The sequence below is a fragment of the Enhydra lutris genome, unplaced genomic scaffold, assembly GCF_002288905.1.
Source record: "Enhydra lutris kenyoni isolate GAN:26980312 unplaced genomic scaffold, ASM228890v2 scaffoldscaffold77, whole genome shotgun sequence".
Taxonomy (NCBI): domain Eukaryota; kingdom Metazoa; phylum Chordata; class Mammalia; order Carnivora; family Mustelidae; genus Enhydra; species Enhydra lutris.
The window spans coordinates 5,634,252-5,651,954 of NW_019154161.1; positions in this window are offsets into that span (position 1 = coordinate 5,634,252).

The window sequence follows — 17,703 nt, forward strand, 5'->3', positions numbered from 1 at the left end:
ATTCCAGGGTCCTGGGATCGAGCCCTGCATCAGGTTCTCTGCTCAGCAGGGAGCCTGCTTCCCCCTCTCTCTCTGCCTGCCCCTCTGCCTACTTGTGATCTCTGTCTGTCAAATAAATAAATAAAATCTTAAAAAAAAAAAAAAAAAAAGGAAAACACTTCCTGACCATTGGGGTTTATTCTAGACTGGAAAGCAGGTTTAGCCATCATAAATCTACCAATGGAATCAGCCACATTAATAGGATTTTGGAGAGAACCCACATCATCTCAATAAATGACAATAATGTGACATAATTCAACATTCATGGTAAAAACTCCTAGCAAACCAGAAAGAGTACGAAATTTGCTTAACTTAAGAAAAGGTGTCTACAAAGAGCTACACTGACATTTTACTTACTGTGAAGACTGAACACCCTCCCTCTAGGACCAGGAAGAGGAGAAGGATATCTACTGTCATACTTCTATTAAATATTGTAGTAGAGATCCTGGCTAGGTCAGTAAGGCAATAAAAAGGAAATAAATGGCAACAGATTGGAAAAGAGGATGTAAACTTCCATTTGTGGTGGCATGATTATTTACATAGAAAATCCTAAGTATTCTAGCAAAAAAAAAAAAAATTAAAAAGAACTGACACTGATAAGTGATTTTTTTTTTAAAGATTTTGTTTATTTATTTGACAGACAGAGATCACAAGTAGGCAGAGAGAGGGGGAAGCAGGCTCCCTGCTGAGCAGAGAGCCCAATGCTGGGCTTGATCCCAGGACTCTGGGATCATGACCTGAGCTGAAGGCAGAGGCTTTAACCCACTGAGCTGCCCCTAATAAGTAATTTTAACAAGGTTGCAAGATACAAGGTAAACATAAGAAATTAACTGTATTTTTAGATACTAAGAACAAACAGTTGTAAAATAACATTTTGAGATATCATTTACAACAGTGCCACAAAACATAAAATACTTACATTAAAGCTAACAAAATATGTACAGGAAGTAGGCACTGAAAACTATAAAACATGAATGGAAGAATTTAATGAAAACCTAAATAAATGGAGAGATAGACTATATTCATGAATTACAAAGCTCAGATTGCTGTCAATTCTCCTCGAATTTACCTATAGATTCAATACAGTCCCAATAAAAATCCCAGCTATCTTTTTTTTTTTAATTTTGTAGAAATTGACCAATGTAGAAATTCTCAAATTCACATGGAAACACAAAGGACCAAGAGTGGCTAAGACAATTTCGAAAAACAACCAAGTTGCAAAGCTAACCCTATCTGATTTCAAGATTTATTTTGCAACTGGAGTAATCAAACAGTATGTTTGTTGTTGGCAAAAAGACAGAAAAATAGATCAATGATACAGAACAAAGAGTCTAGGAATTAACGCAATCAAAATCTCCCTATCTTTTTAGGGAACATGACAAACTGATTCTAAAATTTATATAGAAATTCAAGGACTTGGGGCTTGGGTGGCTCAGTGGGTTAAGCCTCTGCCTTCCGCTCAGGTCATGATCTCAGGGTCCTGGGATCGAGCCCCGTATTGGGCTCCCTGCTCTGTGGGGTGCCTGATTCTCCCCCTCTCTTGCTGCCTGTCTCTCTGCCTATTTGTGATCTCTCTCTGTGTCAAATAAATAAATAAAATCTTTAAAAAAAGAAAAAAATTCAAGGACTTAAAATATTAGAGATGGGATGCCCAGTGGTTCAATCAGAGCATGTGACTCCTGATCTCAGGGCTGTAGATTTGGGACCCACATAGGGGTAGAGATCACTTTAAAAAATAAATAAATAAAAATGACAGGAGCTCCAAAAACAAACAAACAAACAAACAAAGTCTTAAAAATAAATAAATAAATAAATAAAATAAAATCAGAGATGGAGAGCTTTACTACTTGATTTCAAGACTTTCTATAAAGAGCCCAAAATAGACCCAAAGTTGATTTTCTTTTTTTAAAGATTTCATTTATTGGACAAAGAGACAGCGAAAGAAGGAACACAAGCAGGGGGAGGGGTAGAGGGAGAAGCAGGCCTCCCGCTGAGCAGGGAGTCTGATGTGAGGCTCGATCTCAGAACCCTGGGATCATGACCTGAGCCAAAGGCAGATGCTTAACCACTGAGCCACCCAGGCGCCCCCAAAGTTGATTTTCTATAAATATGTCAGTATAATTCATGGGAGGCAAAAATAGTCTTTTCAATAAAAAGTAGTTATGTACATGAACAAAACTGGACCTGGCCCACACAGCACACCGTAATTTTTTTTAAAGATCTCATTTATTTATCTGACTGAAAGAAAGTGAGAGTCATAGCATAAGTGGAGGGGGGAGGGGCCGAGGGAGAGGGAGAAGCAGGCTCCCCGCTGAGCAGGGTACATGACGTGGGGCTCCATCCCAGGACCCAGGGATCAGGACCTGAGCTAAAATCAAGAGTCAGACGCTCAACCCACCCAGCCACCCAGGTGCCCAGCACACAGTACTTAACTCAAGTGAACCACAGACCTAAGGATAAAGGCTAAAACCATAAAACTTGTAGAAGAAAACACTGGAGAAAATCTTTTCAAACCTGGGGTTGGCAAAGATATTTTATCTTATTTATTTACTTTTTAAGATTTTATTTTTAAAATAAACAGGCAAAGATGTTGTAGACAAGACATGAAAAGCACTGGTCATGAAAAAAAAAAAAAAAAAAAAAAAGAACAGGGGAGCCTGGCTGGCTCAGTCGGAGCAGTACGCAATTCTTGATTTTGAGGTCATGGGTTCAAGCCCCATGTTGGGAGTAGCGATGACTAAAAAATATAAATAAATAAACTTAAAAAAAAAAGAAAAACAAAGATAAATGGGATTTCATCAAAATTAAAAACTTCTGTTCTTTAAAAGACATAATTAAGGAAATGATCATCTAAGCCAGAACCTGGTAAGAAATATTTGCAATACTTATTTCTGCCACAGAAGGTGAATCCAGAATACATAAATTACCTGCACAACTCCATAATAAAAAGATTTTAAAAAATTATTTATTTAAATAATCTCTACACCCAAGGTGGGGCTTGAACTCGTGACCCCCAGATCAAGAGTCGCATATTCTAGCACCTAAAATGGCCACATGCTCCAATAATAAAAAGATTTTAAAAATCCAACTTTCAAGTGAGCAAAAGCCTTAACCCTTCTGAAAAGAAAATATGCGAATGGCCAACAGACACACGGAGATACTCAATCTACAATCACCACAAAAATTAAAATTGATACCACAAAGAGGTATCGCTACACGTCTTCTAGGAAGGCTGAAATCGTACAAGACTGACAGCACCAGACCTTGGCAAAAACGTGGAGGAGCTGGAACGCTCACATATTTGCTGAAGGGAATGTAAACATGGACCCTAGTTTGGAAAACAGGTTGGCAGTCTGTTGTCAGGTTGAACATAGTTTTATCTGATGACTGAGAAATCCCTCTTGGGTATGTAACCAAGAGAAAGGAAAGCATATGTTGACAAGAAGATTCATGGAAGATTTACTCATAATATCAAAAGAACTGGAAACAAGCCAAATGTGTATTCATAGGTCATTAGAAATCAGTCACAGGATAGTCATAATGGATATCGCTGGTCAATAAAAAGGAACATCCGGGTGACAACACTGGTGAATCCAGAACCATCACGCTGAAAGAAAGAAGCCAGACCCAGAAGTGTACAGACAATACCATTTCATGTAGATGAAATTCTAGTCTGTGCAAAGCTAATCAATCATAACACGAGCCAGATCTGTGATCACCGGGAGGAGTTAAGGAAAATTGGCTGGAAAGAACAAAAGGCCTTCTGGAAGAATAAAAATGTTCTACACCTTGATCTGTGTGGTGATCATATAAGTGTATATATTTTTCAGAACTCAATGAACCGTATACGTGTAGCGTGAGCATTTTATTACATGTAAATTATACTTCTATAATGTTGATTTTATTTTGAAGATTTTACGTATTTATTTATTTATTTATTTTAGAGAGAAAGAGACCACAAACAGAGGGAGGAGCAAAGGAGGAGGTAGAGGGAGAGAGGGCCCTGAGCGGACTGTGCCCTGAGCATGGGGCTTGGCGCTGGGCTCGATCTCATGACCTTGAGATCATGACCTGAGCCAAAGCCAAGAGTCACACGCTTAACTGACTGAGCCACCCATGTGCTCCTGTAATGTTGATTTATTATTTTAAGATTTTATTTATTTATTTATTTGACAGAGAGAGAGAGAGATCACAAGTAGGCAGAGGGGCAGGCAGGGGGTAGGGGGAAGCAGGATCCCTACTGAGCAGAGAGCCTGATGTGGGGCTCGATCCCAGGACCCTGAGATCATGACCTGAGCCAAAGGCAGAAGCTTAACCCATTGAGCCATCCAGGCGCCCCAGGACATGTTGATTTTAAAATAAGTCATTTGTTAGACTTTACAGGAGACTACTGATAACAGAAAGGAAGGGCAGTGAACTTGAAGACAGGTCAATAGGAATTACCCACAATGAAGCTCTAAGACAAAAGAATGGGAGGGAAAAAAACATAAAAGAGATGCCTGAGTGATGTGGACACTGTTAAATTATCTATCCTGCGTATAATTGGAGTAGCTTCAGATGAGAAAAGAGAGCATGGATCCCAGAGCAATTAAAAAAAAAAAAACAACTTTTTTTTTTTAAAGATTTTTATTTATTTACTTGACAGACAGAGATCACAAGTAGGCAGAGAGGCAGGCAGAGAGAAAGGAAGGGAAGCAGGCTCCCCGCTGAGCAGAGAGCCAGATGCGGGCTTGATCCCAGGACCCTGGGATCATATCCTGAGCCGAAGGCAGAGGCTTTAACCCACTGAGCCACCCAGGTGCCCCTAAAAAAAACCTTTTTTTGAGAAATTTCCAAAATGAATGAAAAACATCAACTCATAGATTAAAAAATTTCGGTGAGCCCCAAACACTATAAAAACCAAAGGGGTGGGGCGCCTGGATGGCTCAGTGGTTTAAGCCTCTTGCCTTTGGCTCAGGTCACCATCTCAGGGTCCTGGGATCCAGCCCCGCATCAGGATCTCTGCTCAGCAGGGAGCCTGCTTCCCCCTCTCTCTCTCTGCCTACCTCTCCGCCTACTTGTGATCTCTCTCTCTCAAATAAAAATAAAAAAATAAAAATAAATAAAATCTTAAAAAAAATACACCAAAGTGGGGGGTGGGGCACACCTAGGCATTTTGATAGAAGTACTGAAACCGAAGATAATAAACATAATAGAAAGCAATAGAAAACATAATAGAAAGCATAATAGAAAGATAATAAACATAATAAAGATGAAAAAAAAAAGAAAGAAAGATGAGACAAAGTCACATCACTCTCAAGGGGAAAACGCGAAGAGTGTCTAAATGTTCACTGGAAACTACGTAGCAGGACCAGTTTCCCAGCGCTGCCATAAAAAGCACCACAAAGTGGGTAGTCTGAAATGAGAATTTACTGTCTCTGTTCTAAAGGCTACAAAGTGTGAAATCAAGGTGTTAGCAGGGCCCCCGCTCTCTCTGAAAACAGAGAGAGAATCCTTTCTTGCCTCTTTCCAGCTTCTGACAGCTAGCACTCCTTGGCTCGTAGCTGCATAATTCCAATCTCTGCCTTCATGTTCACATGGCCTTCTTTCTTTGTCTCTGACTTCACGTGACTGTCTTCTTATAAGGCCACCAGTCATACTGGATTAGAGATGCACCTTATTCCAGTATGACCTCGTCTTAACTAATTACATCTGCAACACTATTTCCCAATAAGGTCACATTCTGAGGTCCTGGGAATTAGACTTCAACAGTCTTTTTGGGAGGGGGACACAACTTAATCCCTAACAGATGCCAAAAGACAATGGAATAACATGTTTAAAGCACCAAAAGGGGGCACCTGGGTGGCTCAGTGGGTTAAAGCCTCTGCCTTCGGCTCAGGTCATGATCCCAGGGTCCTGGGATCGAGCCCCGCATCGGGCTCTCTGCTCGGCGGGGAGCCTGCTTCCCCTTCTCTCTCTGCCTGCCTCTCTGTCTACTTGTGATCTCCGTCTGTCAAATAAATAAATAAAATATTTAAAAAGAAAAGGAAGCACCAAAAGGAAAAAGAAATTGTTACCCTACAATTCTATACCAGTGGTAGCAGCCTTAGAAATGAAAGTCAGGGGGCGCCTGGATGGCTCAGTGGACTAAGCTTCTGCCTCTGACTCAGGTCATGATCTCGGGGTCCTGGGCTCGAGCCCCGCGTTGGGCTCTCTGCTCAGCAGGGGACCTTCCCCCTCTCTCTCTACCTCTCTGCCTGCTTGTGATCTCTCTCTCTCTCTGTCAAATAAGTAAATAAAATCTTAAAAAAAAAAGAAAAAAATGAAAGTGAGCAAAGGGGAATATAGATAAGCTGGACTTTATTAAAATAAAAAGGTGTGTGCTTCAAAGCATAGCATAAAGAAAGTGAAAAGAACATACAGAATGCATGAAAATATTTGCAAACCATAGATGTGATGAAACTTGTATCTAAAATATATAAGGAGCTCTTACAATTCAGTAATAAAATGAGGACCCAATATTAAAATGGGCAAAGGATCTGAGTAGACATTTCTCAAAAAACATATGCAAGGGTCCAATAAGCCCAGACAAGATGCTCAAAATCATTAGTCACTAGGAAAATGCAAGTCAAAACCACAATGAGATACCATTTCAACCCCCTACGATGGCTCTAATTAAAAGGACAGATAGTAGCAAGTGTTGGCAAGGAGGTAGAGAATTCCAAGTCATAGGGATGAGCTACTCAGGATTTCTTAATCCACAGAAACTAGAGATAATAAATGATTACTCTTGGGTTAAGCCTGTAAATTTGGGAGTGATCTGTTCCACAGCAAAAGGTAACTACCACAGTAATCTCAAACACCATACCCCTAGATATATAAAACATAAATGAAAATAAACTCTCTAATTAAGGGAAACATTGTCAAACTGGATTAAAAACAAGATCTTATATACTTCTTATGTTTTGGTTTTATTTTTTTAAGGTTTTATTTTTAAGTAACCTCTACATACAACATGAGGCTCAAACTCACAAGCCCGAGATCACATGTTCTTCTGACTGAGCAAGATGGGTGCCCCTATACTTTTTATGTTAAAAAATTTTTGTTTTTTTTTTAATTAAGTGGTCTTTTTAAAAAGATTTTATTTATTTATTTGATAGAGTGAGAGAGCACAAACAGGGGGCGCAATAGAGGGAGAGAGAGTGGGAGGACCCTGGGATCAGGACCGGAGCCGAAGGCAGACTTTTAACCATGTGAGCCACTCCAGTGCCCCTATTAAGTAGTCCCTAAGCCCAACATGGGGCTCAAACTCACAACCTTGAGATCAAAAGTTGCACGCTCCACTGACTGAGCCAGCCAGGCGCCCCTATTCTTTTTACCTTAAATATAAAATCACAGATGGATTTAGAGTAAAAGAAAGGGAAAATACATACAATGCAAATACTAAGTAAAAGAAAGCAAGCTGGCATGGTCATATTAACATCAGACAAAGCAGACTTTAGATAGAAGTCTTATAAGAGTTAGGAATATTTCATAATTTAAAATGATGAAGAACATATGATAATCTTAAACTTGCATGCACCTAATAACACATCTGAAAAATATAAAGCAAAAGCTGACAGAACTAAAAGGAGGAGGAGACAAATTCACAATCATATTTGGATATTTTAACATGCTTCATGCAGTAACTGATAGGACAAGCAAAAAGGTCAGAAAAAATGCAGGTTTGAATAATGCAATTAATGAACTTGAACGAACTGATACCTATAGACCACTACATCCAACACCTGCAAAACCCACATTTTTTTTTTCAAGTCTATATACTCTTTTTTTTTTTTTAAAGATTTTATTTATTTATTTGACAGACAGAGATCACAAGTAGGCAGAGAGGCAGGTAGAGAGAGAGGAGGAAGCAGGCTCCCTGCTGAGCAGAGAGCCCGATGCGGGGCTCGATCCCAGGACTCTGGGATCATGACCTGAGCTGAAGGCAGAGGCTTCAACCCACTGAGCCACCCAGGCGCCCCAAGTCTATATACTCTTTAAGGTAGCTTCTGCCTTCCAGTTTCACAAGTAAGGAACTGGGAATTCACCGCTCCATCTTAACACCAAATAGAAAGCTGAACAGACTGAAAAGCCGACAACTCTACTAGGATCCTTAAGAGAGGTGAGGACACAGCGCCAACCACTGCCCCTGCGATTGGAGAGACTGAAAGGCCAATACAGAGAAAAACTTACCGGGGCGACTCATGGGCAGAAACTGCTGTGGCGACCAGTACTGGGGCAGGAACACCAGAACTCTCCTTGATGAATTGCTGGAAGCTTCGTGTAGGCAATTCTGAGAGTTAAAAACCCCAGGGGGACCCCATTCTTGGAGAACCCCACAATTTTATGAGATTTGCCTCCAGGAGCTCAAGCTGGTTCCCAGAGTAAATATTAGAGAAAAATCCACTTGTGCTGCTAGCAGGAAGAGGAGAAAAAGGCCTATTTTGAAATTCATCACAGCACTCTGTTCTTAAGGCGGCTCTCACCCCCAGGAGGAACTCCTTAACGACAGCCCAATGCACCTGGGTGGGGGGGGAGGGAACTACTCACCCCCAGCCCATTCCAGCTGTCCTCTCCAACTTAAGAGGGAGGGGAAAAAACTTAAAAACACTTGTGAAGCTCACAGTCTAGTGATACAGGCTCGCTAATCACAGGACTAGAACACTTCCTCTCCCCCCAACACCTCAGACATTTCTTTTTGGATCTTTTTCTTAGGATTTCCGTCTCTCTGCTGACATCGCCCATCTGTTCTTGCATGCTATTTTATCCATTACAGCCCTTAGCATATGAATCAGAGTTGTTTTAAATTCCCAGTCTGATGATTCCAACATCCCCGCTATGCCTGCTTCCAATGCTCACTCTGTCTCTTCCAACGGTAATTTTTTTTTTCCTTTCGGTAAATGCCTTGTAAGTTTTTCCTGACAGCCAGACGTGATGTGCTGGGTAAAAGGAACTGAATGGATCTTTAGTAATATGTGAGTTCCCAGTAGATCTACCTGTATTCATTCCAGACAGCAGACTTCAAAGCAAGGCAGTTTATCAGGGATAAAGAAGGGCGTCACCTATGGTCCATTTACCAAAGAACACCATATTCCAGGCCATCAACCAAACCTTTAGAAAATTTTATTTATTTATTTATTTATTTACTTATAAGATGTTATTTATTTTGAGAGAGAGAGAGAAAGCAAGAGAGAGAGAGAGACCACAAGCCAGAAGGAGGGGCAGAGGGAGAAGCAGGCTTCCCACTGAGCAGGGAGCCCACTGTGGGACTCGATCGCAGGACCCTGGGATCATGACCTGAGCTGAAGGCAGATGCTTGACAACTGAGCCACCCAGGCGCCCCAAGGCTTTAGAAATTTTAAAGGATGGGGGCACCTGGCTGGCTCAGTCAGTAGAGTATGAAACTCTTGATCTCAAGGTTATGAGTTCACGCCCCATGTTGGGTGTAGAGATTACTTAAAAATAATCTTTGAAATAATCTTTAAAAATAATCTTTTTTTTAAAGACTTATTTATTTATCTGACAGAGATGACAAGTAGGCAGAGAGGCAGGCAGAGAGAAAGAGGGGAAGCAGGCTCCCCGCTAAGCAGAGAGCCCGATGAGGGGCTTGATCCCAGGACCCTGAGATCATGACCTGAGCCGAAGGCAGAGACCTAACCCACTGAGCCACCCAGGCGCCCCTAAAAATAATCTTTAAAAATAAAATAGAGGGGTGCTTGGGTGGCTCAGTAGTTAAGCATCTGACTTCGGTTCAGGTCGCGATCTTAGGGCCTTGGGATGGAGACCTTCGCATTGGGCTCCACACTCAGTGGGGAGTCTGCCTGAGACTCTCCCTCTCCCTCTGTCCTTCCCCCACCAAGGTGAATAAATAAACCTTTAGAAAAATAAAATAAAAATTTCAAGGCATGGGGCACCTGGGTGGCTCAGTGGGTTAAGCCTCTGCCTTCAGCTCAGGTCATGATCTCAGGGTTCCCCCCACCCTGCTTGTCTCTCTGCCTACTTGTGATCTCTGTCTGTCAAAAAAAATAAATAAAGGGGCACCTGGGTGGCTCAGTGGGTTAAAGCCTCTGCCTTCGGCTTGGTCATGATCCCAGGGTCCTGGGATCGAGCCCCACATCGGGCTCTCCGCTTGGCAGGGAGCCTGCTTCTCCTCCTCCCCTCTCTCTGCCTGCCTCTCTGCCTATTTGTGATCTCTGTCTGTCAAATAAATAAATAAAATCTTTTAAAAATAAATAAATAAATAAATAAATAAATAAATAAAATCTTAAAAAAGAAACACAAAAAAAACAAAAAAACAAAGTAGAATATAAAGTAATATAGATAGAACCAAAAGTCAGCAAAATAGAAAACATACAATATAAAAATCAACAAGGCAAAGGTGTTTATTTAAAAGGTTAGTGGCACCTGGCTGGCTCAGTCAGCGGAGCACGCCTCTTGATCTCAGGGTCATGAGTTCAAGCCCCACACAGGGTGTAGAAATTACTTAAAAATAAAAAAAAATATTTCAAATAGGTAAATAAAAGGTTAATATACTCAACAAATCCATATAAAGGCCAATGAAGGGAAAAAAAAACAGAGAAACACACGACCAATATCAAGAATTAAAGTGAGACATCACTAAAGGTCCTACAAGCATGAAAAGGGTAGTAAGAGGACATTAGGAACCACCTTATGTCAATGCATTTGAAAACTCACATGAAGTGGATAAATCCTTTGAAAAATAAACCTTAACCACAACCGACCCAAGAAGAAATAGGAAATCCGAATTTCCTGTCAAAGAAACTGAACCTCAAATTAACTTTCCCACAAAATTCCAGGCCTGGATGGTCTCATGTGAAATCTTCCAGACTCGTAACCAATAACCAATCTCACAGAAGCTCTTCTAGGGAACTAAGGAAATAGGGCACGCTTCTCTGGTGATTCTGTCCTGGGTCAACCAAGCTGCGCCTACCCTTCTCAGAATCCCTTTCCCCTTGTGGTTCAAGGTTAGAGCTGGCCACACGGAAAACCACGTGAAAACTCAACGAAGAAGTAAAGCTTGGTCATTGCTTCTGGCGGTGGTTCTATTCAGACGGGGTGAGAGACAAACAGCTGTGCGAGTGGCTTCCAGCTCTCTGTTGCTCTCCGCTGTAGGGAGACAGACAGACACACAAAAGCACAGGACTTTGTGACCTGTTTCCCTCAAGCTCTGTTCATCTCAATTCTCTGCCTGGCTGACCAAGGGTGACCCCCACAATCCCCTCCAGGCCAACATCCCGATGCAGAGGCAAGAGCCTTCTGGAGACTTCTCACCGGTTGTCCTTCATGATCCCACTCTGACAGCTGGATATGCTAGCTTCTCAGATTTCCCGGAAAACTCTGACTTGTGCACCTGTGCCAGTGGTTCGAAAGGGCTGGCTGGAGATTTTCCAGTTCTTCCTGGACTCCCCTCTCCGGACCTTCTTTCCTCACCACCATCCTCAATTGCATAAGCCCTTAGTCCAATAATAAAGCCCCGGTTCCACAAAATTCACAGCGTTTTTTCAACTTCAAAACAGTTCTGCTTCAAAGATGTGCACTTCACCCAGCACAGAGAAAGGAAGAGAAGCACTGCCGGTTAAAGGAGGCTAAAGAAACAGGACAAATCCACGGAATGTGTGATCCTGGATTGGAACCCAGACAGAGGAAAAAAATAAAAAACAGGGCTAAAAAAGACATTTTTGTGACACTTGGGCATTTTTGAATATAGATTGTGTATTAAAAATAGTACATGTCCCGGAGCCTGGCTGGTTCGGTTGGGGGAGCCTGCGACGCTTGATCTCAGGGTTGTAGGTTCGAGCCCCACAGTGGGTGCAGAGATTACTTAAAAATGAAATCTTAAAAAAAAAAATAGTGCCTGTCCATGATACATTTCCTAAATTCCATCACTGCCTTATTGCTTTTAGGATAATGTCCTTGCTCTTAGGAATTACTCGCTAAAGCATTTAGAGGGAAAGGATCAGGATGTCTCAGTGAACCTTCAAATGGGCCATTCACCATCATTATCATCATCACATAGGCAAGGAGAGCGAGAAAAGCCAGTTAAGCAAATATTAACGAGCGGTGACTCAAGATGAACAGTATAGGGATACTCGCCTTCAAAACAGAAAGTTAAAAATAGCCCCACCTGTTCCGGAGACGCTGGGGCTCCTTTCTGTTCTTTGAAGGTATCTGGCTTGACTCCGCTCTCAGCCCAGATCAGTCGATACACGTGAGTGGGTCTTCCCGGTATCTTCCCGGAATGGGCATTGAGAAGTGGGAAAGCGAACACACATGTTGTTTTGTTAGTTAGCCACTGCCAAATTTCTCCCTGTGAAGGTTATCATTTGGCATGCGCCACCAGCAAATGCACGAGAGCGTGCTTTCCAGCTTAGAACTTTTGGCCAATTTTACAGAGGCGGCTACTTCTTTCCCTTGGCATTGTCCTTATTATGAGCAAAGCTAAGCATCTTTCTGTATGGTTAAGGACCATACATACCCGTTTCTCCGTGAACCGTCTGTTCATTTCTTTTGCACATTTTAAAACATTTGGGCTTTTGTTTTTTCCTTATGTATTAAGGAGATAAATATATTGTGTGTGTCGTGAGTTGTAAATATTTTCTCGGAGATTGTCATGTTTTTACTTTGCTTATGGGATCATATTTTCTTAGCCAGTTTCTGAATCTGCTTAAGGAGTTTTGTTTATAAATTTGATTTTACTGCCCCTGAGTTTTCCCCAGCTTTTTATTATGAAGATTTTCAAACATACAGGAAAGTTAAAAGAAGTGTACAGTGTACACCCACGTGTCTGCCACTTAGAGTCTATTACTAACACTTCACCATTTTTGTCTTCTCATATTTCTATCCACTCTATGTATCCTTCTATCCATCCGTTAATTCGCCTAACTTTTCAATGCATTTCAAAGTTGCAGCCATCAATACACTAGGTGGGGGGGGGGTCTCTATTTGAAAAATTATTTTTATCGAGAGATAATTCACCTACCATGAGATTCACACCTTAATTGTGTACAATTCACCGGTTTTCAAAATATTCGCGAAGTTTTGCAACCACCACCGCTACCATTTTAGGTCTATATATAATTTTGTTTTTCCCCAAAATGCTTATCTGGTTTTCTGAACACCATATGGTAAAAGCTCAGTCTTTCTGTCAGAGGCTGAGATGTCCCAGTTGTCACTAAATACCCACGTGTTCGGGGGTCCAGTTTTGTTCCATCGGCCTGCTTGTCCCTCTATTCCCATGTGTGGGATTTCTTTGCTAACAACAGCCCTGGCCCTAGATGGGCGGGCGGGGGGACAGCCCAAGGTGGAGGCCCTCCCCTGCTTCTGAGGACTACCGGGGCTGGGCCAGGGAATGTCCAGCTCTCTGCCCGTGGCTGCCCAGGAAGGCACCTGTGCAGTGTGGCCGGGGCACCCAGAGGTTTGGGAGGTAAGACCAAGGCTGTCCAACATGTGCTAAGCAGTCTTCGGAGTATGACCCGACGCTAGCAGCCCGTACAGCACGAGTCTGGTCATAGTTGGCGTCAGCCATAAAGGGGCTCACTGTCTGCAGAAAGGGGGTGAAGAGAACTCCGGTCCCCACCAGTCCGAGCTCCCAGACCCTCTCAGAATCACAGAGTCCCACCCACCCGCGGCTTTGCCCCTGGGTCTACCAGCTCCCCGGACCACGCCTCCAGCCGGCCACGCCCCGAGAGAGGCGTGTCCCGCAGTGGCCACGCCCCCCCCGCGACACACCCCACACCCCCACACCCCCGACCCCGGCTGAGCGCGGCGCCACCCAAGCCCTCCCGAGTCACCATCCTCTCTGAGACATCCCTCGCCCCAGCCCCTGAGCCTCCACCTTCTCTAAGTTCCTACCCCTGCCAGAGCAGCCCCTTCTGAGCCGCCCGCTCTGGCTAGGCACCTGCGGGGTGACCCCCGAGAGGGGCGCACTCTGCACCCACCGCCAAGGAGAAACTTCACGTAAAGTCGGGCGGAGGAAGGAGAGTGCGGGTCCCAGGACCGGAGCGTTCCCAGCGCAGACTCCTCCAGCCCGCTCCTGCCCGGCGCCGTCCTTGATCCGAGAATACGGCGTGGCTCAGGAAAGCCTCAGACTCAGGATCCAAGTCCTCACCTTAGCACCGGAATGTCTGCGTGCTCGAAGCCCTACCCCTGTTCCATACATCTCACCTCCTAGCCTCCTACATTTCTTTCAACAAACAAAGCCTGCCCTATTCACTGGACTGTGCCCCAGATGTCTGTCTGATCTATTAGTAGCCCCAGACACAGGTGGCATTTTAAACACACACGCGTGTTCGCGCACACACACATTGCACCATTTTTTTTTAAAGGATTTTATTTATTTGACAGACAGAGATCATAAGTAGGCAGAGAGGCAGGGAGGGAGAGGGAGAGGGGGAAGCAGGCTCCCCACTGAGCAGAGAGCCCGATGCGGGGCTCGATCCAAGGACCCTGAGATCATGACCTGAGCCAAAGGCAGAGGCTTTAACCCACTGAGCCACCCAGGCGCCCCCCACCCTTTTTTTTAAAAAAAGATTTTATTCATTTAACAGAGAGAGAGATCACAAGTAGGCAGAGAAGCAGGCGGGGTGGGGGGGGTGGAGCAGGCTCCCTGCTGAGCAGAGAGCTTGACTGGGGGCTCGACCCCAGGACCCTGAGATCATCTGCCTTTGCCAGAGGCTCAACCCACTTAGCCAGCCAGGTGCCCTGCACCATAATTTTCAATGCCAGAACAAAGAACGGGAGTTTTCAGCACGGCAGGCAGGACAGCCCCGGGCCAGGTCTGTGGGGTTGGAATGCATTGCTAACAATATAATAGGGGTTCCTGTCAATCATCGGAGATCTGTTGGTTGATGATGACTTTGCTCCTGAAGGAGGAAGCCTTCGTGGGAAGGTGGTCACGGCCAATGGGGATGAGAGGATCCAGGATTCCCACACCTCCACCCCTTAGCGCCGCCCTACTGTTGAGTCACAGGGACAGGGAAGAGCTGGAAATGTGAATGGGACAGCGGGGGCTGGGGGTTGGGGTAGAAAAAGCCTAGAGGGTGGGTGGGGGAGGATCCAAAGTGTAAGAGAAAGAGACTGACTCTGACCTGATGACCATTTGGGGCAGGACAGTGTATTCATGAGTAGAGAAGAGCCCCCCCCCCCCCCAGGAATCCCCTCCACACCGGGCCCAGCACCGAGGGGTGCTGGCTGGGTCCCCCGCTGAGTGGCCAGAGCTCCCCTGTTCTTAACACTGGGTTTCATCTGGACCACTGACACCGTGTTGCAGTATATGGCATCCAAGAGTCTCTGTGCAGCCTGTGCAAAGGGTGGTCGGCTGTTCATTCGGCTGTGAACCAGCCCCGAGATACGTGCAGGCTGGTGAAAGGCATGTGCGGACCAGCGAGCTGCCTGCCCTCCAGATTTTATATAGAGAGGCATGTATGGAGTGTATGTTATACATATATAATATGTATGTATATAATACACAATGTATATTCTAAAAGATTTTATACATATCATGAATATATAATACATACCTATATTATACATGTTAAATATGCATATTCATACCCACACATATTTATACATATACATATAAATAACATGTTATGTCATACATATACAGTGTGTAATGTATACTATATACTATGACATATATAATATACATATATGTGCTGTGTTATATGTATACACATGTGTGTACATATACACACGTATAACAACACATGCATATCTAACATGTGAATCATACTATTGCATATATACACACATATATATACTATTACATACATACATATACTATCCCATAGTACATATATAATTCCATGTACATAGAGAAAAAACCTACCACATTTTTAATTGGGGGTCACTTTGGGGGAATGAGATAGGGAAAGAAGGGAGATTCTCACCTTCCTTTCATGAAATTCTCTTTCTGGATTTTTTTTTTTAAGATTTTATTTATTTGGGGCACCTGGGTGGTTCAACGGGTTAAGCATCTGCTTTCGGCTCAGGTCATGATCTCAGGGTCCTGGGATCCAGCCCCGCATCAGGTTCTCTGCTCAGTGGGGAGCCCGCTTCCCCCCTGTCTCTCTGCCTGCCTCTCTGCCTACTTGTGATCTCTGTCAAATAAATAAAAAAAATCTTTTTTTAAAAAAAGATTTTATTTATTTGACAGAGAGAGACACAGCGAGAGAGGGAGCACAAGCAGGGGGAGTGGGAGAGGGAGAAGCAGGCTCCCCACAGAGCAGGGAGCCTGATGCGGGGCTCGATCCCAGGGCCCTGAGATCATGACCTGAGCCGAAAGCAGATGCTTAACCAACTGAGCCCCCCAGGCACCCCTCTCTTTCTGGATTTATTAATGTATAAACTTTTTATAAAAGCATACTATACACACACCAAAGTGCACAAATCTTTAACATAAAAAATGAGCACAAATCCTTAACCTCTACCCACACGAAGAAATAAGGTAGCTACAGCTTCCCAGATCGTCCCCCTCTTGCAGTCATCCCCACACCTCCTCTGTCATTCACCACTGTCCTGACCTCCTCTAACACGCTCTGGAATAGTTTTGTCCGGTTCTGAACCTCAGGTAAGTGGGCTCACAGAGTATATACACTTTTATCTCTGGCCTCCTCTGTTAAACGTGATGTTTCTAAGATCCATCCACACTGGGTGTAGCATAAGGTCATTCCTGTTCATTGCTGTAATTTTCCATGTGTGAATACAGCGTCCTTTATTTAGCTACCCAACTATCGATTGACATTTCAGTTGTGTCTGGTTTGGGGCTGTCACAAATAATTTATCTAGGAGCACTCTTGCGTCTTCTGGAGCCCGTTTGTGCTCACAGACAACCAGCGGAGGAATGGAGGCATCACAGAGTATGCATATCTCCCATCTGACGGGGTACTTGTCGTTTTCCCCCATCCTGCAAATTTATATTCCAACTAGCAAAGCTTAGGAATTCTGGTTGTCCCACACCCCCGACTGCACTTGGTACTGTCAATAATTTGGGGGTGAGGGGTGCCTGGGTGGCTCAGTGGGTTAAGCCGCTGCCTTCGGCTCAGGTCATGGTCTCAGGGTCCTGCGATCGAGCCCCACATCGGGTTCTCTGCTTAGCAGGGAGCCTGCTTCCCTCTCTCTCTCACTGCCTGCCTCTCTGCCTACTTGTGATCTCTATCTCTCTGTCAAATAAATAAATAAAATCTTTAAAAAAATTATTTTAGGGTGAACTATTTCAGTGGCCGTGTAGTTGTGTCTTACTCCAGTTATGATCTGTAGTTCCCCGGTAAGAATAAGGTCGAGAGGCACCTGGGTGGCTCAGTCCATTCGGTATCTGACTCTGGATTTCTGCTCAGGGCATGGTCCAGGGGTGGTGAGACTGAGACCCACGTGGGGAAGAGAGGTCATATAGATTTGACCTCAGATTAATTTCTATATATAACATATATATTTTTAGATTTTTAAAATCTATTTATTTAGGGAGAGCATGTGCAAGTGGGGGGAAGGGCAGAGGGGGAGAGAGAGAGAAAATCTCAAGCAGGACTCCTCACTGAACATGGAGCCTGATGCTGGGCCCCATCTCAGGACCCTCAGACTGCCACCCAAGCGGAAATCAAGAATTGGGTGCTTGGGGCGCCTGGG